At 34.8% G+C, this 24,631-nt stretch overlaps 1 pseudogene; it reads right to left on the bottom strand.

Moving 5' to 3' along the window:
• Positions 1–24,631, bottom strand: part of LOC139521606 (MMS19 nucleotide excision repair protein homolog) — a 62,277-nt pseudogene that overhangs the window by 21,237 nt on the left and 16,409 nt on the right.

Here is a 24,631-nt window from a genome sequence, read left to right as displayed (position 1 = left end):
TACCTGAACTAAATATCTACAATACAAACCTTAGAAAGTGTCCTGACAATTCCACTGAGGGCTTCCAATGCCGCCTGTTCTATTGGTGGGTTACCTGAGCTAAATATCTATAATACAAACCTTGGAAAGTGTCCTGACAATTCCACTGAGGGCCTCTAATGCCGCCTGTTCTATTGGTGGGTTACCTGAACTAAATATCTACAATACAAACCTTAGAAAGTGTCCTGACAATTCCACTGAGGGCTTCTAATGCCGCCTGTTCTATTGGTGGGTTACCTGAGCTAAATATCTATAATACAAACCTTAGAAAGTGTCCTGACAATTCCACTGAGGGCTTCTAATGCCGCCTGTTCTATTGGTGGGTTATCTGAGCTAAATATCTATAATAAAAACCTTAGAAAGTGTCCTGACAATTCCACTGAGGGCTTCCAATGCCGCCTGTTCTATTGGTGGGTTACATGAGCTAAATATCTATAATACAAACCTTGGAAAGTGTCCTGACAATTCCACTGAGGGCCTCTAATGCCGCTTGTTCTATTGGTGGGTTACCTGAGCTAAATATCTACAATACAAACCTTAAAAAAGTGTCCTGACAATTCCACTGAGGGCCTCTAATGCCGCTTGTTCTATTGGTGGGTTACCTGAACTAAATATCTACAATACAAACCTTGGAAAGTGTCCTGACAATTCCACTGAGGGCCTCTAATGCCGCTTGTTCTATTGGTGGGTTACCTGAAATAAATATCTACAATACAAACCTTAGAAAGTGTCCTGACAATTCCACTGAGGGCCTCTAATGCCGCTTGTTCTATTGGTGGGTTACCTGAACTAAATATCTACAATACAAACCTTAGAAAGTGTCCTGACAATTCCACTGAGGGCTTCTAATGCTGCCTGTTCTATTGGTGGGTTACCTGAGCTAAATATCTATAATACAAACCTTAGAAAGTGTCCTGACAATTCCACTGAGGGCTTCTAATGCCGCCTGTTCTATTGATGGGTTACCTGAGCTAAATATCTATAATACAAACCTCAGAAAGTGTCCTGACAATTCCACTGAGGGCTTCCAATGCCGCCTGTTCTATTGGTGGGTTACCTGAGCTTAATACTATAACAAAAACCTTGGAAAGTGTCCTGACAATTCCACTGAGGGCCTCTAATGCCGCTTGTTCTATTGGTGGGTTACCTGAGCTAAATATCTACAATACAAACCTTAGAAAGTGTCCTGACAATTCCACTGAGGGCCTCTAATGCCGCTTGTTCTATTGGTGGGTTACCTGAACTAAATATCTACAATACATACCTTGGAAAGTGTCCTGACAATTCCACTGAGGGCCTCTAATGCCGCTTGTTCTATTGGTGGGTTACCTGAACTAAATATCTACAATACAAACCTTAGAAAGTGTCCTGACAATTCCACTGAGGGCCTCTAATGCCGCTTGTTCTATTGGTGGGTTACTTGAACTAAATATCTACAATACAAACCTTGGAAAGTGTCCTGACAATTTCACTGAGGGCATATAATGCCGCTTGTTCTATTTGTGGGTTACCTGAACTAAATATCTACAATACAAACCTTAGAAAGTGTCCTGACAATTCCACTGAGGTCCTCTAATGCCGCTTGTTCTATTGGTGGTTTACCTGAACTAAATATCTACAATACAAACCTTAGAAAGTGTCCAGACAATTCCACTGAGGGCTTCTAATGCCGCCTGTTCTATTGGTGGGTTACCTGAGCTAAATATCTATAATACAAACCTTAGAAAGTGTCCTGACAATTCCACTGAGGGCTTCTAATGCCGCCTGTTCTATTGGTGGGTTACCTACACTAAATATCTATAATACAAACCTTAGAAAGTGTCCTGACAATTCCACTGAGGGCTTCCAATGCCGCCTGTTCTATTGGTGGGTTACCTGAGCTAAATATCTATAATAAAAACCTTGGAAAGTGTCCTGACAATTCCACTGAGGGCCTCTAATGCCGCTTGTTCTATTGGTGGGTTACCTGAGCAAAATATCTACAATACAAACCTTAGAGAGTGTCCTGACAATTCCACTGAGGGCCTCTAATGCCGCCTGTTCTATTGGTGGGTTACCTGAACTAAATATCTACAATACAAACCTTGGAAAGTGTCCTGACAATTCCACTGAGGGCCTCTAATGCCGCTTGTTCTATTTGTGGGTTACCTGAACTAAATATCTACAATACAAACCTTAGAAAGTGTCCCGACAATTCCACTGAGGGCTTCTAATGCCGCTTGTTCTATTGGTGGGTTACCTGAACTAAATATCTACAATACAAACCTTAGAAAGTGTCCTGACAATTCCACTGAGGGCCTCTAATGCTGCCTGTTCTATTGGTGGGTTACCTGAAATAAATATCTACAATACAATCCTTAGAAAGTGTCCTGACAATTCCACTGAGGGCCTCTAATGCCGCTTGTTCTATTGGTGGGTTACCTGAGCTAAATATTTACAATACAAACCTTGGAAAGTGTCCTGACAATTCCACTGAGGGCTTCTAATGCCGCTTGTTCTATTGGTGGGTTACCTGAACTAAATATCTACAATACAAACCTTAGAAAGTGTCCTGACAATTCCACTGAGGGTCTCTAATGCTGCCTGTTCTATTGGTGGGTTACCTGAAATAAATATCTACAATATAATCCTTAGAAAGTGTCCTGACAATTCCACTGAGGGCCTCTAATGCCGCTTGTTCTATTGGTGGGTTACCTGAGCTAAATATTTACAATACAAACCTTGGAAAGTGTCCTGACAATTCCACTGAGGGCTTCTAATGCCGCCTGTTCTATTGGTGGGTTACCTGAACTCAATATCTACAATACAATACTTGGAAAGTGTCCTGACAATTCCACTGAGGGCTTCTAATGCCGCCTGTTCTATTGCTGGATTACCTGAGCTAAATATCTACAATACAAACCTTAGAAAGTGTCCTGACAATTCCACTGAGGGCTTCTAATGCCGCCTGTTCTATTGGTGGGTTACCTGAGCTAAATATCTACAATACAAACCTTAGAAAGTGTCCTGACAATTCCACTGAGGGCCTCTAATGCCGCCTGTTCTATTGGTGGGGTACCAGAACTAAATATCTACAATACAAACCTTAGAAAGTGTCCTGACAATTCCACTGAGAGCCTCTAATGCTGCCTGTTCTATTGGTGGGTTACCTGAAATAAATATCTACAATACAAACCTTAGAAAGTGTCCTGACAATTCCACTGAGGGTCTCTAATGCTGCCTGTTCTATTGGTGGGTTACCTGAAATAAATATCTACAATACAATCCTTAGAAAGTGTCCTGACAATTCCACTGAGGGCCTCTAATGCCGCTTGTTCTATTGGTGGGTTACCTGAGCAAAATATCTACAATACAAACCTTAGAGAGTGTCCTGACAATTCCACTGAGGGCCTCTAATGCCGCCTGTTCTATTGGTGGGTTACCTGAACTAAATATCTACAATACAAACCTTGGAAAGTGTCCTGACAATTCCACTGAGGGCCTCTAATGCCGCTTGTTCTATTTGTGGGTTACCTGAACTAAATATCTACAATACAAACCTTAGAAAGTGTCCTGACAATTCCACTGAGGGCTTCTAATGCCGCTTGTTCTATTGGTGGGTTACCTGAACTAAATATCTACAATACAAACCTTAGAAAGTGTCCTGACAATTCCACTGAGGGCCTCTAATGCTGCCTGTTCTATTGGTGGGTTACCTGAAATAAATATCTACAATACAATCCTTAGAAAGTGTCCTGACAATTCCACTGAGGGCCTCTAATGCCGCTTGTTCTATTGGTGGGTTACCTGAGCTAAATATTTACAATACAAACCTTGGAAAGTGTCCTGACAATTCCACTGAGGGCTTCTAATGCCGCTTGTTCTATTGGTGGGTTACCTGAACTAAATATCTACAATACAAACCTTAGAAAGTGTCCTGACAATTCCACTGAGGGTCTCTAATGCTGCCTGTTCTATTGGTGGGTTACCTGAAATAAATATCTACAATATAATCCTTAGAAAGTGTCCTGACAATTCCACTGAGGGCCTCTAATGCCGCTTGTTCTATTGGTGGGTTACCTGAGCTAAATATTTACAATACAAACCTTGGAAAGTGTCCTGACAATTCCACTGAGGGCTTCTAATGCCGCCTGTTCTATTGGTGGGTTACCTGAACTCAATATCTACAATACAATACTTGGAAAGTGTCCTGACAATTCCACTGAGGGCTTCTAATGCCGCCTGTTCTATTGCTGGATTACCTGAGCTAAATATCTACAATACAAACCTTAGAAAGTGTCCTGACAATTCCACTGAGGGCTTCTAATGCCGCCTGTTCTATTGGTGGGTTACCTGAGCTAAATATCTACAATACAAACCTTAGAAAGTGTCCTGACAATTCCACTGAGGGCCTCTAATGCCGCCTGTTCTATTGGTGGGGTACCAGAACTAAATATCTACAATACAAACCTTAGAAAGTGTCCTGACAATTCCACTGAGAGCCTCTAATGCTGCCTGTTCTATTGGTGGGTTACCTGAAATAAATATCTACAATACAAACCTTAGAAAGTGTCCTGACAATTCCACTGAGGGTCTCTAATGCTGCCTGTTCTATTGGTGGGTTACCTGAAATAAATATCTACAATACAATCCTTAGAAAGTGTCCTGACAATTCCACTGAGGGCCTCTAATGCCGCTTGTTCTATTGGTGGGTTACCTGAGCTAAATATTTACAATACAAACCTTGGAAAGTGTCCTGACAATTCCACTGAGGGCTTCTAATGCCGCCTGTTCTATTGGTGGGTTACCTGAACTCAATATCTACAATACAATACTTGGAAAGTGTCCTGACAATTCCACTGAGGGCTTCTAATGCCGCCTGTTCTATTGCTGGATTACCTGAGCTAAATATCTACAATACAAACCTTAGAAAGTGTCCTGACAATTCCACTGAGGGCTTCTAATGCCGCCTGTTCTATTGGTGGGTTACCTGAGCTAAATATCTACAATACAAACCTTAGAAAGTGTCCTGACAATTCCACTGAGGGCCTCTAATGCCGCCTGTTCTATTGGTGGGGTACCAGAACTAAATATCTACAATACAAACCTTAGAAAGTGTCCTGACAATTCCACTGAGAGCCTCTACTGCTGCCTGTTCTATTGGTGGGTTACCTGAAATAAATATCTACAATACAAACCTTAGAAAGTGTCCTGACAATTCCACCGAGGGCCTCTAATGCTGCCTGTTCTATTGGTGGGTTAACTGAGCTAAATATCTACAATACAAACCTTAGAAAGTGTCCTGACAATTCCACCGAGGGCCTGTAATGCCGCCTGTTCTATTGGTGGGTTACCTGAGCTAAATATCTACAATACAAACCTTAGAAAGTGTCCTGACAATTCCACCGAGGGCCTCTAATGCCGCTTGTTCTATTGGTGGGTTACCTGAGCTAAATATCTACAATACAAACCTTAGAAAGTGTCCTGACAATTCCAATGAGGGCCTCTAATGCCGCCTGTTCTATTGCTGGATTACCTGAGCTAAATATCTACAATACAAACCTTAGAAAGTGTCCTGACAATTCCACTGAGGGCTTCTAATGCCGCCTGTTCTATTGGTTGGTTACCTGAGCTAAATATCTACAATACAAACCTTTGAAAGTGTCCTGACAATTCCACCTAGGGCCTCTAATGCCGCCTGTTCTATTGGTGGGTTACCTGAACTAAATATCTACAATACAAACCTTAGAAAGTGTCCTGACAATTCCACTGAGGGCTACTAATGCCACCTGTTCCATTGGTGGGTTACATGAACTAAATATCTACAATACAAACCTTAGAAAGTGTCCTGACAATTCCACTGAAGGCCTCTAATGCCTCCTGTTCTATTGGTGGAGTACCTGAGCTAAATATATACAATACAAACCTTAGAAAGTGTCCTGACAATTCCACTGAGGGCTTCCAATGCCGCCTGTTCTATTGGTGGGTTACCTGAGCTAAATATCTATAATACAAACCTTGGAAAGTGTCCTGACAATTCCACTGAGGGCCTCTAATGCTGCCTGTTCTATTGGTGGGTTACCTGAGCTAAATATCTACAATACAAACCTTAGAAAGTGTCCTGACAATTCCACTGAGGGCCTCTAATGCCGCCTGTTCTATTGGTGGGTTACCTGAACTAAATATCTACAATACAAACCTTAGAAAGTGTCCTGACAATTCCACTGAGGGCCTCTAATGCCGCCTGTTCTATTGGTGGGTTACCTGAGCTAAATATCTACAATACAAACCTTAGAAAGTGTCCTGACAATTCCACTGAGGGCCTCTAATGCCGCCTGTTCTATTGGTGGGTTACCTGAGCTAAATATCTACAATACAAACCTTAGAAAGTGTCCTGACAATTCCACTGAGGGCCTCTAATGCTGCCTGTTCTATTGGTGGGTTACCTGAACTAAATATCTACAATACAAACCTTAGAAAGTGTCCTGACAATTCCACTAAAGGCTTCTAATGCCGCCTGTTCTATTGGTGGGTTACCTGAACTAAATATCTACAATACAAACCTTAGAAAGTGTCCTGACAATTCCACTGAGGGCCTCTAATGCTGTCTGTTCTATTGGTGGGTTACCTGAACTCAATATCAACAATACAAACCTTAGAAAGTGTCCTGACAATTCCACTAAAGGCTTCTAATGCCGCCTGTTCTATTGGTGGGTTACCTGAACTAAATATCTACAATACAAACCTTAGAAAGTGTCCTGACAATTCCACTGAGGGCCTCTAATGCTGCCTGTTCTATTGGTGGGTTACCTGAACTAAATATCTACAATACAAACCTTAGAAAGTGTCCTGACAATTCCACTTAAGGCTTCTAATGCCGCCTGTTCTATTGGTGGGTTACCTGAACTAAATATATACAATACAAACCTTAGAAAGTGTCCTGACAATTCCACTGAGGGCCTCTAATGCTGCCTGTTCTATTGGTGGGTTACCTGAACTAAATATCTACAATACAAACCTTAGAAAGTGTCCTGGCAATTCCACTGAGGGCCTCTAATGCTGCCTGTTCTATTGTTGGGTTACCTGAACTAAATATCTACAATACAAACCTTAGAAAGTGTCCTGACAATTCCACTGAGGGCCTCTAATGCTGCCTGTTCTATTGATGGGTTACCTGAACTAAACATCTACAATACAAAAGAAAATGCAAGTCTTGAGAGAAACAATACAACTACAACAATACTTAACCCCGCCACATTCTGTATGTATGTGCCTGTCCCAAAACAGGAGCCTGTAATTCAGTGGTTGTCGTTTGTTTATGTGTAACATATTTGTTTTTCATTATTTTTTTAACATAAACTAGGCCTGTCAAGTTTTTCTGCCTTTTCATGGGCACCCTGCCCGTTTTTTAATCCTAACATTTATATTTATCCGAATGTTCGTCTTTATTTTTCTTCCTTTGAATTACCCACAAATTCCTTATTTTTCAATGAACAGGATGTTCAGCTAGCTGCGTAAAATGTCAAATTATGTGACCTATTAAGCGCATGGCTTCACTTGACAGCTAAATATAAATAATTAGAAAATGAGAACTGACAGCTAAGAATGCCTAAAATGGGGAAAATGATAGGGAAAGTACCAAGGAGTTTATAATTACAGGGGCTTTGTTTGGGATACTTTGTAACAGCATAAATGAACAAGAAGTCCCAGTGTTTTCCATTCGGCATTTAAGCCGGGTGTGCCGACCCCCGCCAGCTAGCAGTGTGTTTGAAATTATTCATAACTACGTACAGTAACACTATTTCTCCTAGAACTTACCTCACTTTTGATACAGTTATATAAAGATGTTTGAAACTCGTTTAGTGGTTTTATTCCATACAACTCAACACATTCACTCTAAAATAAATAAGAGAAATAAAAATATCAATTCACTATCCTAATAAAAATTGATCGGGAAAATTCTTATAAAAACCCATCACCATCATTTCATATTTAAATAAATAATGTAGAAACATTAAATTTGTGCAAACAGTAAAATACAAAACAGGTGTTATTTAAGAAATAATTCATGGGGGCTTAAATATATCGTGATTTTACCACGGGTTGGCCCTTTATGACAAATATTTTACCCCTGAGCGATAGCGAGGGGTAAAATATCGGCATAAAGGGATTACCCGTGGTAAAATCTAGATATATTCAAGCCCCCATGAATTATTTCGATTCTGATAGGACACATACGGCAATTCTTTTGGATCGAAGCGCTCTAGGTGTAGGCAAATATTTGCCGTTCCCATAAATAAACGCACTAATATACTAGCGTAAAAGAACGGAGCAAACTGCATTAGTGACATGCTTAAACTATTTAAAATAATGTATTTAGACAGTTTTGGATGAATTTGAATGATAATTTATTTATATGTCTTATATGATTTACAATAAAGGGCTTTTGCCACATTTGTGTATGTTTCCTTGTGATGATTTTCGGATTCACAAGCGTGTATTTTCCCGTAAAATGCTTACATTCTAACGTCATTGTTCTATGACGTCGGGTTTCTCATTCATAAAAAAGCATATGACGTGGGAGTACAATCGGAACAGCACTGGCAATATATTCATATTTTACCACGGGTGTGTACTCAAAGCGAATGAAGGACGTCATGTTAGAATTTTTTTTATTACTGGTGATCTTTTCAAAAGCCCTTGAATATATGCATTGACTAGATATGGTTTTGCTTTTTCAGATTTTAAGTACAGCTAATTGTTTTCTATTCATCTGGTTGGAGATGTTTTTTACTGATGTCATCTATATCAATATAAAAAATTTGACAAATTTGTAAGCAACAGCATCTTAATTAATATCCCTACCAAAGTATGTAAGCTATCTAACTTAGCACTCTATACATCAGATGTCAGTTTCTCTATCAGTAATGGGTAGGTATGTTCAGCAAACTTCTCTGTGGCACTCAGACATCCACGTAAACCTTTGATCAGGTCATCTCTAGTGATCTTATAGTTATCATTGGGAGGCTGTAATGGAAAACAATGAGTAAAGCATTGATTAAATGACATAGATATAAGAAGATGTGGTATGAGTGCCAATGAGACAACGCTCCACCAAAGTCCTCTTTCCTTTTAAATCTAACTTTTTTCGTCTTCATTAATATGACAATCAAGTGCATGTAAACATAAACTCACCCGAGCCTTTCTTTTAATTTTGCTTAAACCTCTCTGTACCAAATGTTTTGGTTTTTTTTTAAACATCATTCAAGAGAAAAATCGTCATAATTCCAAAAGGTGTGTACTTCTAAGAGTCAAGAGTCAAGTGCCTTATAGCTACCCCTTACAGGAAACCTTAATATTGTAATGGGTAGTAAGTGGTTCTCATGCTAAAAGTAAACAAAATCCTCTGGTTGTCATGTGACATGAGTAGAACAAGCATTCTAAGAGTATAGACCACTTTCGAGTTCATCCATCACCGGGAAAAACTCGTCACTTATACACGCCTTTGTGACGTCATTTACCAGATAGACATGATAGAGGGGCTCACTTTTATCCCTGAACTATAAACGTTCATCAAGCGTCTTAGTGATTGTCGTTGTGCAGGGTTAACTAAAAATAAAGTTTGTTCAGTAGGTACTTAATCACAATTCCCTAATGACAGCGGTGCAGATTGTCAATTATGAGAAATTAATTTGCTGAATAATTCGTGCAATATAGCTTTATAGTTTTTCAAGCACTCACTCAACATTGAAACGGAAGTCACGGCTCACCTAAACGAGTGATGTTCACTAAAGCCAAATTTTTTGACAGAAATGCATCGAACTCAAAAGTTGTCTATTGCATGGCTATATATAGTCCCCCTACGTTGTTGGTAAGGTACTTATAAATAATAATCTTAGTTGAGATAAAGAGAAAAGCATTCACATCATAGAATGTATTATTTGAAGTTAAAATGTTTTCTACTTGGGTCACCTGTTTTCAAGCTAAATATAATCATGTCATTTATGATGAAAACAACTGTATAAAAAAGATGTGGTATGATTCCAAAAGATCCAACTCTTCACCAGAGACCAAATAACATAGAGGTTAACAAATTTTTTTAAAATATCTATTTTTTAATTAAAAAGACAGATTAAGCCATAGATATCATACATATGTATCTGTGTTAGAAAAAATATGAAAACAGATCTCTGTTATAAAAAATTTAATGATAAGAATTATTATTTTGAAAAGCTGAACTATATGTGCTATATGTAATAGATTTAGAATAATACATTTTTTACTTATTTTCAGGTATAATATGATTGACCAATATCAAGTGTAAGTCAATCATCAAGATTTGTTGATGAATTATTGAAATGGGAAATCAGGTACGCATATTGTAATTCATGAAATAATACTCATAGTTTTATTCATGAAATAATACACATAGTTTTATTCATGAAATAATACCCATAGTGTTATTCATGAAATAATACACAGTTTTATTCATGAAATAATACACATAGTTTTATTCATGAAATAATACACATAGTTTAATTCATAAAATGGTACGAATAGTTTTGTCATGAAATGGTACAAATGATATCTTAGCCAATAAATACAAAATTCAGATATTATATTAATTATGCACTGTTTACAATATATACATGCTGGTGTAAAATCAATTGGAAAGTAACAGGAAGTAACTTCAAACATTTCCTCCACAAATACACCTGAAATAAGAATCCATGAATAGAGAAGTTTCATCATTACTCAGTCGGAAACCAGGTTGAAATAGAACAAAAGAATCGAATCTCTTTGTTAGACAAGGCGATAAATGCTTACTGTAATGTTTACTATAGTGACAAAAATTTAAAAAGTTAATAGAAACAAACAAAATTACAATTTTCTTCTCAATTATGAAGTGTTTTATTTTGAAAACACCATTTGCATAAGTTTTCAATTTATTTAGTACATAGTTAAGCAGAACAATTAGATATCAAGTCGACGACATGGGTATCTTTCAAGTTGGATGTAGAAAATGCATAACCTCCGATTTAAAAAAAAAATTTACCACGGACGGAAAACATATCAATCTATTAGTTCAGTAATTTTCGTGTCTGCCCTTCCATTATGTGACTCAAGAAAAAATTCCAAAAAATGGGTAACAATTGTATCGAAAAGAGAAAATTTGAGTGCACCTTTTTATGTTCGGGCGTGTTTGAGTTGAGTATTTTGTCTTGATATCGTACAAAGCAAGAATATTTCATACATCGTCTCGCTTCAGATTCTATCCTTTTTATATATCAAAGCTACAGGCTAGGTTGACTTTATAACATAAACAAATCACAGTACTAAAAGATGAAATATATGGGTCAAGTGAAATACCTATCTAATGAATCACAAAAACAGAGTAGGTGTGTTCGAATAGCTATTTTTTTACTGAAAGTACTTGACGACAGTCTTTCAAGTTGGATGATGAAAATGCATATCTTCGAAAAATTATATTTTTTTGTGTGTGAAAACTAGGGTTTATAGTCTTCAACCACTAAAAAAACTAGTCTGCCCTTCCAGGAAATATTTAATTAGAATTTTTTTAAAAGTTTAAGAATTTTCGAAAAATTTCGAAAATTCCACCTGACAACCAATCAGACAATAGTTTTAAGTTAAATCAATGCAGACAAAGATCATTAACTAATGCTCATTAGCTAGTTGATACATTTGTCTTTTAAAATACAACTGACATATAAGGATCGTAAGGGTGCAATGTGGATAAATTTATCGGTTGCCGAGAGCAAAATTGGCAGCGCGTCATCCCTACAATGGCTTCCATTTCTACGATTGTGAAAATGAACTGGCGTAATGGGGAGATAATTTTGACGAAGTAGAGTCCTGACTGTACTGTATGACAGAATATGTGAAAAATCAGAATCAATTAATAGCATGCAAAATGTTTTATTGAAATTTTGATCTTTCATAGGTTTGTGTTTATATTTCTTACTTTTCAATTAAAACTTACATGTGATTATTACTTTCCTACACTTGAAACATTTGTTGGTAACTTATGGTGGAAAATGTTTTTATTTTTTTTCTGAATCTTTTTTCTCTGTTCCTATGCAATAATAATATTTCACAAGTTTTCATGTATTTTTCCTACAAGCTGTGAGCTAATTATTTTTCTATAGATAGTGTTCTGTTTACAGTTCAGTTTTGCCCAGATATACTGACCAAATGTTTTTAATTACTGTTTGAACTGACAATAAAATCATCAAGCTAAAGTTAACTTGTGGTTTTTGAATTAAATAATTGTATTCTGTAATTTAATGATTTGTAAAAGAGTTATTCTTCTGCACACTTTCAGTATGGAGGGCTTTCACACTTCATAGTTCAATTCAAAAGTAATTTATAATTATTTTAGATTTTAGAAAGTAAGGCTTATAGTCTCTTTGAAAGTCAAAGGTAAAGATCCAATATTCTCTTCTCAGTCCTTAACAGATTGAGGCAAAATTTCCAAAGGTCTCAAAAGTAATTTCTGCATCCAGTTAAAAAGAACCATACATTGATAAATATAAATACAGAAAATATAAATAAACAATTAAGAAGTTTGGATCATGCCAAGGGTCTTTATCCCCAAACTATAGGATAATACTAAGTGACACGTTCAAAGTACTGAATGAACTTATTGAAGATTTTGAGTATGTGCCTTTGCCAACAAAGGAAGGTCACCTTAAATCTGCAATTTCGGATTAAAGAAAATGTATTAGATGCAGCCATATTTTACACCTCTGATCTAAAGAGTATATGAGTGCTTTCACTATTCAAGAATGATTTAGTAGAAGGGGTATTCTGTAGTATATGTATCTAGATAGTGCACAAATTTTGTTTTAATCTGCAAAGAGTGGAAAGGAAGGTATGGGATCCTAATCCTTTCCTTGCAAATATGGGTTTATTCAGGACTATTTTCATAATCAAGGTTTGATTGGAAAGATTTGTAAAATCACTGCTCATACCTAAATCTTTTAATTTGGCAGGTTTAAATTGGTAATCTAAGCATTTAGCACAAACTGTATTAAACACTAATTCTAGTCAGTAATCTTTTCCAAATGTTTTAATTGAGGCCTTAGGAATGTTTATTCACTGTAATTCTGAGTAATGATATAATAAACACAAAACAATATAAAACAAACCTAATGAGAAATTAAGAATAATAGTTCTTGCACACTGAAAACAGGTCATTAAATTTCTTGGATCTTTTTCTGTGTCCATTACTTGTATGAATCCTAACACAAAGTCAGCTTCCATCTTTTTAAGTTCTGAAATAAACATTAAAATAAAAAAATTATCACAAGATGATGAAATTCATTTTCAATTTTCAATTTCAGCAGATACAGTGGCAACAAAAAATATTTTGAAAAAAGCACAATATTCCACTTGAAATTACCCCAAGTAGCGATTTTGTCAATATATTATTTGTTCCACATAGCTATATATATAGCATGCCTAGCAGAAATTCAATTGGAAAATTTTTATAAATAATGTCATAATATCTGTTCCTGCTGTAACAAATATTCTATGCCCTTCATTCTGTAAGAAAAAATACTGTAATATTTGTTCCAGCGTGTATTACAGAATGTTTCTTCCACTTGGAACTTCTATCATGTCTAGACAATGTCACAAGGCCAGGTGTGATTTTAATGGTCCTATCTATATAATAGTCAATGTAGCAATAATCAACTTGCATTATTATCCAATAATTTAATTTTGGATGAAACACGTCTCCTGATTGGCTGACATTATTTTGTTATCAGCCCATAGACATAATTTAGTCATGTGACCCTGACGTCATCAACGTTTTTTCATTGTTTTTTTAGGTTTAAAATGGAATTTATAATTAAATTATAAGAAATGACTGTAATATTTTTTCTGTCTATGAAGAAATAACATAAACAAGAATGTGTCCAGGCTTAAATTAAAATATTGTTTGTTTGCAGTTTACCGACCAACCCTTGAAAATCATCCCGACTGTGAAAATTTTATTGCTTTAAATTTGAAGAAATTTTTTTTAATACTTCTATTGACGCGATCCGGAACTTTGGGTCCTTTCCGGAAATGATTTAAAATCTGGGTCAATTACGCATTTCACGTTCGTTTTTTTTTAGCTTCCCGTCAAGCGTTCATGTGACCATTTAATGATAAAGCACATGGAAATTGTTTACAGGTATCCATGAAGTCACGGAGGAGTACTTTACGCTGTCGTCTCGTGTCAATTTTAAGACAAATAACAAACAAAAAAGTTTATTAGTAAACTGTTTATACAGATTGAGGCACATGTAATGATGTGTGATGATATCATTGACGATGATGCAGCGGATATTCATAACTGACACGATAACCATTCTGTCTCAAACAAATCGGGTACAGAATCTGTGGAGCCTGACTTTATGGAACCAATTTCAGTCCTTAAATAACAGCAGCTTGAAGTATGGCATATTTTCTGCAAATCGTTGTGAAGACGACAAAGATGAAACCACTCCTCCATGACTTACATCTTCATGGATATCTGTAAACACGCCTGTACGGAGGAAAGGCTCATTTGAAATGTTAATGGATATAGATCATGCCAAATCAATAAGACGCAACCCTAACTACACAAAGATGTAGAGAAAATGAATGGTTAGCTTGAAAAATAAATATACTCTCTCTATATTAAATCTATCTTCGATTGCAATGCGTATGCTCCTTTAGGATAAGGGGGGCTGCCCCACTCATTGCAATTATTCTCTTTCTTACAATATTAAATATACCCAAACTGTGTGGCCTGTGTGAATTCAATTAAAACATGTCCTTAGGAGCTATGCTGCCAATTTTTTTTATGCATTAAAAACATTTCAGTACAGACCATTTACTTTTAATGGGGTGCTATGGATTTCACCCCAAACTTTAGATTTCTTTGGTTTTCATTAAAGCCTGGCAAAAATATAACCTTATCACATATAATTAAATATTGTTAGAAATATGAAAACAGTCGAATGTCTTAATACTTTTTTTTAACTACATTTTTCTGATGAATGCTCTACTCATGAAAACATTCTAGCTATATATAGTCACGAAGCATACATGTCTGAATATATTTCTTTAAAACAGTTCCAGTCATAATGACATTCCTTGTTTATAAGTGTTCCAGTATTTAATAATTATACCATATTTTATGTCATAAATTGGATAATGACACTATGTTAAAGTTTCAGTTTTGGTTAAAAAAAAATTATCTGAAAATGCCTGTTCATCGATGTTGGTTTTCAGCATGTCCATGCAGTGTTTATTGTTTTAAAATGTTTTTTTTTCTTCACAAGAAACTTGGTTTAGTGTAACTGCTTGTTTAAACTGTATTTTGGCTGATAAAATAAAACATTTTTCCTACCTACCGAACCTTCAGTCTGAAGGTACAGTCGAAAAACTGCAAACAAACATATTTTTAAGGTTGGCCCCATAGTACACGAATGCCCCACTCGCACTATCATTTTCTATGTTCAGTGGACCGTGAAATTGGGGTCAAAACTTTAATTTGGAATTAAAATTAGAAAGATCATATCATAGGGAACATGTGTACTAAGTTTCAAGTTGATGTAACTTTAACTTCATCAAAAACTACCTTGACCAAAAACTTTAACCTGAACTTTGCACTATCATTTTCTATATTCAGTGGACCATGAAATTGGGGTCAAAACTATAATTTGACAGTAAAATTAGGAAGATAATATCATGGGGAACATGTGTACTAAGTTTCAAGTTGATTGGACTTCAACTTCTTCAAAAACTACCTTGACCAAAAACTTTAACCTGAAGCGGACGGACGAACGGACGCACAGATGGACGGACGAACGGATGGATGGACGGACGAACGGAGGCACAGACCAGAAAACATAATGCCCCTCTACTATCGTAGGTGGGGCATAAAAATGTGGTGCACACTGTTAAATAACCCGCTATGCACGTTATTCAGTGTGCATCAAATTCTTTATGTTATTTCTTCATAGACAGAAAAAATATTACAGTCGTTCCTTAATTAAATTCACAAGTTAACAACCAGATAGTTTTTAGTCTTTCTAACCCAGCTTTGAAACATAGTTCAAATATACCAGTACTGTTACAATTCCAACTCTACAGTACATATCAAATATTTTCAATAAATATGATAAAGATTTTCATACCATGATGAAAATAGTGGAAATATTATAAGGATAAACACTGTTTATCTCTTAATGATTAAATGTAAAATATATAATATCCAGTAGCAAGTCAGGAGCCTCTGGCCTTTGTTAGTCTTGTATGATATATTAGCTTATTTATAGGTGTTGGAGTTAAGTATGGAGTTTATTTTTACTAAACAAGTACACATGGTTATTTAAGGGCCCGCTGAGGCATGCTTCTAGGTGCAGGATTCTCGCTGTGTTGAAGACCCTTTAGTGGCCTTTGGTTGTTTTCTGATCTTTGGTTGGGTGGTTGTTTTCTGATCTCTGGTCGGGTGCTTGTCTCATTGACACATTCACCATTCCCATTCTCAATTTTATAACAAACATTTTAGGGATAATTGCAAGTTACTGGGATACAACTTGTTCCTTCTTTGTACTGTATCAACATGCAAAGTTTGACTTTTAAAGTGCTATCTCATCAGCTCAGGTTCATTATTTTGATCCTAACTGACCAGTCTATGATCTTACTATCAAATGACATGTACTAATTAACTTGGTAAAAGCAGCAGCAACCACCAAATTTAAAGTCTATGGTTTTTGAATTGGCCCGGCACAGATTCAAATACATTCCTCACTAAAGGCAACCACACTTTCAATTGATAGGCAGTTAATATGTACAAACTAGATATGTATTTTTTATTTACTTGTATCAAGAAATCTTGCTATCAATGTATACACATTACATCTGTCTGATTGAGATTTTACTTGCCTTCCAATCTTGTTCAGAAATCTTGCTATCAATGTATACACATTACATCTGTCTGATTGAGATTTTACTTACCATCCAATCTTGTATCAAGAAATCTTTCTATCAATATATACACCCTGCATCTGTCTAATAGAGATTTTACTTACCATTCAATTTTGTGTCAAGAAATCTTGCTATCAATGTATACACAATACATCTGTCTGATTGAGATTTTACTTGCTTCCAATCTTGTGTCCAGAAATCTTGCTATCAGTATCAATGTATACACATTACATCTGTCTGATTGAGATTTTACTTACCATCCAATCTTGTGTCAAGAAATCTTGCTATCAATGTATACACCCTGCATCTGTCTGATTGAGATTTTACTTACCATTCAATCTTGTGTCAAGAAATCTTGCTATCAATGTATACACATTACATCTGTCTGATTGAGATTTTACTTACCATTCAATCTTGTATCCAGAAATCTTGCTATCAATGTATACACATTACATCTGTCTGATTGAGAATTTACTTACCATTCAATCTTGTGTCAAGAAATCTTGCTATCAATGTATACACATTACATCTGTCTGATTGAGATTTTACTTACCATCCAATCTTGTATCAAGAAATCTTTCTATCAATATATACACCCTGCATCTGTCTAATAGAGATTTTACTTACCATTCAATCTTGTGTCAAGAAATCTTGCTATCAATGTATACACATTACATCTGTCTGATTGAGATAGAGACTGATTCTGTACATTCTGGAAGATAATTTTACAAATCTTGCTGGCTTGACCATCAGGAAACTTCTTACACCCACTCTAAATGAAAAGAAAAAAACATTTAATCATGGTTATAGCTTTTTTTTAAATTCAACAAATTTAAAGCTTAAGTAGATTACACTGGTTGCAAAGAATTACAGAGATTTCACAGTGAAATGTAAATGTATAATTTTACATGTGAAATAAATCTGATAATTTAACTCTCCTGATGTCATACAACGATTATTACTAATAGGGTGATGACGCTGCATCAAAATAAATTGGAAATGCATATAAAAAGATATAGTTCTTTGTGTTACATACTTCATGTTCATAAAAAAGGCCATTGAAAATGCAATAAAAAAAATTGAAAAATATTCAATTTGTGAGCGGACAACACGGATAATTCGCTTATTTTGTCACTTGTTGTTTATTTTTCTTTATTTGATTTTTTTTTTATTTGTGTTTCTATAATTACAAAGTATTTCTAATAGCTGAAATGGATACCTAAGGAATCAAATCAATCAAATAATTTAAAGTAAGGAGAAGCGGCATGAAAACATTATTATCATACAGTCTATTTACCATTAGAACCTTTCATATATATCTATCAAAATGGGACTATATCGTTGAAGATCTGTGGTTGTTTATCTACAAGCATAGTGCAGCTAATGTACGGTCTAACAATTGCTATTGACATAGTGTACTGTATGTTCAGATGGAGTAATTTATAGTTTTTATAATTCAATTAAATGTTTTGTAGTACAAAGAGAACAGGCATTCTTATACATTTTAAATAGCTATAGGACCTCCATATTCATTAAATATAAAATACGTACACAGTAACTGTAAACATGTTTTTTCTATATATATTGTACAACACAATTTCTATGTCTATTCTAGATAGTGAAAGAAGGGTTTGCAGGATCATCACTTCTATTAATTCTGTCCCCAGTATTATGTGCCTACACATGCATATGATATTTTATATATAACAGTGTAAAATCACTGCATAATATACCTTATGAAACTTATAAAACATCTTACTACATTATACTAAGTTATATAATACATAGTTCCATCAATTCTTGTTTATTGAATATATTCTTAATTCCTTTTTGCTTCAATAAATTATGAATTTTAAAGGCCCAGAATACAAAATACTTTAAATCAACTAAAACTATTTTTAGCTTCATAGTCAGGTTACTATCTATCTGATGAATTTAATTTATGTGTTTTTACAAATCATACCTACAGAGGGGTATTTAAAAACCTTGACATTCCAAATCATTGATAATAGTCTCCCATGAGCAACCAAATCATATAAAATACCATAGTAGTATTATTTATAGTAAAAAACCAGGAAGAAAAAATATCATAAATATTGCTAATCTAAAATGGCGTTCTCTCAGTCTGTTATAAGAAGTCAAGCTCCAGTTAAATGTGAAATATGTGAAACTGACCGACCCATAAAGTGGAAGTGTATTGACTGTAGTAAATTACTGTGTGATCATTGCAAAGAAAAAGTACATCCACAATTCCAAAATGCCAAGGATCATCAGGTAGTAAACATCAAAGATTTGGGACAACAGACTGTTGTAGACCTAAAAATCAGAAAACAATATCAGACTGAACTAACTGCAGTACATTGTATGTCTTATTGCCATGATGATTCACTGTGGATATGTAGTGATACACTATTACAGAGAGTAAAACCTGAAAGAACCAAAATGAACATACTATCCAGCTTCAATATCCCGGTCTTTGATATGGCTGCTACTCAATCAAATAATCTACTTATATCTACAGATGGAATGAAACTAAAACAAATCAGTAGTAATACAGGTACACTAACAGACCCCTTATATAATATGTCACCATTCAATTCTGGAGCAGTCCATATCACCAGTGACAATAAAGTTCTAGTGGCAGGTGGTAATAAAGGCAGAAAAGTTGTAATACTTATGAATCAGAATGGAGACCATGAGAGTGTGTATGAACATGATCAACATAAAAAAAAGATATTCACTTGTCCCTTGAGAATAACTAGCACCAGCAATGGGATTATTCATGTGTTGGATAAAGCAAGTGGTGGCAGAATCAGAGTAGTAGTGTTAGGACAGAGTGGTGATATAATCAATATCTACACAGGAGATAAAGAGATCAACAAGTACATACCATTCATACCAGCTGACATAGTGACAACACCTAGGGACAATGTTATTGTAGCTGATGTGAAAACTAGTACACTTCATATCCTGAACAATGCTGGTCTGCTGATGACATGTTATAAAACAAGTGACATAAACATAATGATCCCAATGTCTCTTGCATTCTCTTCAACAGGACAACTATACATAGGATGTAGAAGATCAGAAGGTAGTAGAAAGAAAGCAAAGATATATGAAGTATTAATAAAAGGATGTTAATGAAATACAAAATCTTTTTTGAATAGTGCTATTATGACCGGACTGGATCGCATGTCAATAAGTGGGGGAACTAGCTGACATTCTGCGACCCAGTTCTGATCATATTATTTTGTAGGGGAACTAACTCTGTATAGTGATGGTAGAGCATAGGTAACACATTGTCTGGTTTTCTTTGTATAACGCACAAGAAGTCAATAAAACACTAAGTTCGATGATTGTATATTAATTATTCTCGAATAGATAAAGTAATACATGTATACGAATATGCAACTAAGTCATCATGATGTGACAAAGCCTATAATTATCCAATCCTCTAAATTACATAAAGTTAATATCTCTAAGTCCCTTTCTAAAACGCCTCTCCTAAATCTCAATAATCATTTAATGTATATCAAAGTTACTTGACCAAACAAAATACATAACTCCCCAAAAAAGGGGAGGGTAATTATATTAATCCTTACTGTTGAACATATGGTCTCTTAGATCCCTTTTTATCAATTACAATGTATAGTTAAAGTATAAATTATGTAACTAAAATATAACACTTATATGGTATTTTATCTTAAATAGGAAATAGCTAATTACAGTCTTATTGTAATATTTTGAAGGTGCTAATAGCTTTACCTCAAGTTTACCTTAATCCCTAATCCAGAATTAAGAAAGACAGTCTAATTATATTCTTTTTAAGATGTGAAATATTTGCAATAAGCCCTTACTCAGTTTTGACATGTTGATATTCTAACACTTTAATTCAACCTTAAAATAATAAAGAAAATATAGATTTAGTTATACAAAACTATTCAAAAATATTGCCAAGGAAAAATATTCATCAATTTAAAGTTATGGTTTATTACGGTTGATATAAATAACAAAATAGATTTACAGAGTATATAATAATTTTTTTCATTTATTGGAGAAATATAATTTTGTTCTGTAAAAGTCCTATACTTTCACCTTATTACTTATATTATATCCAGTAAATATCCCATCCTTTTAAATATAACAGTTGAATTAGGAACAAAGTACAATGAGGTATTTTTTAACCTCTAAAAATTGCCTCTTACTTATAAAGCTTGATGATGAAATATGTGATCAAATTTGAGATAAAAGGTGAGGTGATAATGAAACATCAACCCAACAACATCAACCCAACAACACCAACCCAACAACATCAACCCAACAACATCAACCCAACAGCTAGATGTTAGTCTGAAAAAAGCATGATTATTTTATCAGCTGTTGACTTTGAACTAGCTATCAGTAGCAGTGTGTACGTTTAGATCATAGTAGTTTTGTCTTTTTGTTTTGTTTATATCATACATTTTTGTCATAGTCATGATACATGTAGTTGTATTTGTGCTTTGTGCCAATTTAATGAGTCAGAACTCCTTTCCCATGTCAGGAGCCTGTATTTCAATGATTTTCATTGGTTGTTGAATGTTAGATTTGTTTTTCTTATGTTTTCTCTTTTGAATTATTTCACAATTCGCCATTGTTGAGCCTTTTATAGCTTTCTGTATGGTAAGGGTTTTATTCAATTGCTTTCTGTATGGTATGGGTTTTGTTCATTGACAGCTTTCTGAATGGTATGGGTTTTGTTCAATAGCTTTCTGTATGGTATGGGTTTTGTTCAATAGCTTTCTGTATTGTGTGGGTTTTGTTCATTGATAGCTTTCTGTATGGTATGGGTTTTGTTCATTGATAAATAGCATACAGTTACTGTAAATTCAGAAAATAGTATGGAAATTGGAACAGGGTTATAATCACAATAATTTAAATTTTCAATTTGATTTTTTTAATTTTAATTAAACAGGATCATTCTCAATATCGTAAAAATTTAAGTCCAAAAAGACAAAATCACATTAATAAATGCACGCAATAATTTCTGAGTTTGTAGTACCTAAAATTGCTTACATCCACATCCTTTGATATCTACTGAATATTTTCTCATTGGCAATCATTCAATATTTCCTTATTTCATATCAAAGTGAACTTTAAAGTACAAGATAGAATATAAACTGGTATCATATGCATTCAAAACATGAAGTTACTTAAATGGATTTCTATAATAAACCTCATTTGGAATTCATATATATCTAAATACATCTGAAGATCCAGGGGGACCCCTTTCATGGGGAAAATTTGGTTGATTATATAGGAAATCACCGAAGCATGACTGGAAGGCCCCCCTTTAGGTCAGTAAGCGCCCCCCCCCCCCCCCCCCCCCCCCATATGGAAAGTTCTGGATACGACACTGTAATATTAACTAAACAAAATTCAAGAAAGGAAGCTAAATGCATAAAAAAAAAAGATTTTTTATTAACTTCAACTATAATTTTAAAAGAGGATCTTAGGAGCCTATGTGACTCACCTGAATTTTTTTAGTATACATTTTAATGATGAAAACTAATTATTTCCCCCATATTTTTATTGTAACAGTAATGAGTATTATTATTTCTGTATTCTCTCAACAAGATAAATGAAGATCTCAATTTTGCCTTTGTCATGTTAACAAATATTTGTCAGCACTCAAAGCTACTATTGTACATTTGTATGTAAAGTTTTTTTCCTTTACTTATGTTTTGATTTTTGTTACAGTGAGTTGACTGTTAGTGTTGCTCTCCACCAATTGCAACTCATTCAAAATTTTGACCCAATTGCAATTTGTTTTATTAAACCAAATTGTTCAACTGGTCAGAATATTGAACAAATTGTTCAGTCAAAATGTGAAAGTGCAAGGTGATAAAATAAAACATACTTACAATCCTATAAGACTTTAACTCCACTTTAATGATGTTGTGACAAAATTAGTTTATCAGTTTGTATAGATATATTATAGTCATTTCCATGCTGAAGAGGAACTGTTTATTTTGAATTGCTATAAAATTGTCCAAACTAAGCTTTAATATAGTTTTTCTTTCTAAAAGTATTCTATATTTATAAGAATCAGATATCATTTTAAATAAAACATCATATATTCAGTAAATTATGTGTGAAATAACAATATGCTATTGATAAGTTTTCAGGGGAGATAACCTAAAATATTATTCTTTTGACTAAAGACTTTTTGAAAGAAAAGTTATTATCTCCCCCATGGAAACTTCCTACAAACATATATTGCAATTTTACACATATTTTACTGAATATGAAATGTTTTAATTCACATAATGTCTGATTCTTATAAATATAAAATTGAGAATGGAAATGGGGAATGTGTCAAAGAGACAACAACCCGACCATATAAAAAACAACAGCAGAAGGTCACTAACAGGTCTTCAATGTAGCGAGACATTCCCGCACCCGGAGGCGTCCTTCAGCTGGCCCCTAAACAAATATATACTAGTTCAGTGATAATGAACGCCATACTAATTTCCGAATTGTACACAAGAAACTAAAATTAAAAAAATACAAGACTAACAAAGGCCATGGGCTCCTGACTTGGGACAGGCGCAAAAATGCGGCGGGTTAAACATGTTTATGAGATCTCAACCCTACCCCTATACCTCTAGCCAATGTAGAAAAGTAAATGCATAACAATACGCACATTTAAAATTCAATTCAAGAGAAGTCCGAGATGTAACCAAAGAAAATAAACAAAATGACAATAATACATAAATAACAACAGACTACTAGCAGTTAACTGACATCCCAGCTCAAGACTTCAATTAAACTGATTGAAAGATTATGATTTCATCATATGAATATCAGGCACAATCCTTGCCTATTTTAGGTTATCTCCCCTGAAAACTTATCAATAGCATATTGTTATTTCACACATATTTTACTGAATATATGATGTTTTATTTAAAATGATATCTGATTCTTATAAATATAGAATACTTTTAGAAAGATAAACTATATGAAAGCTTAGTTTGGACAATTTAATAGCAATTCAAAATAAACAGTGTAACGTGTTTGGCTTATGAACTATATGTTCGTATCCGTTTTCACAGAATCTGAGACACTCCAATATCAATCTTTTAATTAACTCAAAAACCCAACTACAACTTGGAGGCTTTAATTAAAACTACAAGACCAACTTTGAAACTTAATAAAAAAAAATAACACTATTTACACAAATAACTTTGTATCAAAAAGTAGTCTGAAAACTAGAACCTCAATTTATCCTTGATCCTTTCACTGACTCCGAGGTCCCAACTGATTCGACAAACAATTATATTAAACTTAAGAATAAGCTTCAAAAATCCTAGGTTCCTGAAACACCTAGTTCTGAGACACCCAGTCTCTGAGACAACTAGTCTCTGAAGCACCTAGTTCCTGAGACAACTAGTTTTGAAGCACCTAGTCCCCGGAGCACCTAAGTCACCAGATTATTTCAAGCTATCTGTTCGAGGGACTGCAACCATTCCCGAGAGAAATTACAGTTTCGGAACAACGCGGTAGCTTGCAATAATAGTAATACTTAGTCTCCGAAACACCAAAGTCACCAGACTTTTACAAACCACCTGTTCGAGGGACTGCGACC

The sequence above is a fragment of the Mytilus edulis genome, chromosome 4 (assembly GCF_963676685.1).
Source record: "Mytilus edulis chromosome 4, xbMytEdul2.2, whole genome shotgun sequence".
Classification (NCBI taxonomy): Eukaryota; Metazoa; Mollusca; class Bivalvia; order Mytilida; family Mytilidae; genus Mytilus; species Mytilus edulis.
The sequence above is the reverse complement of the archived record's forward strand: the minus strand, read 5'-3'. Positions and strand labels throughout refer to the sequence as shown.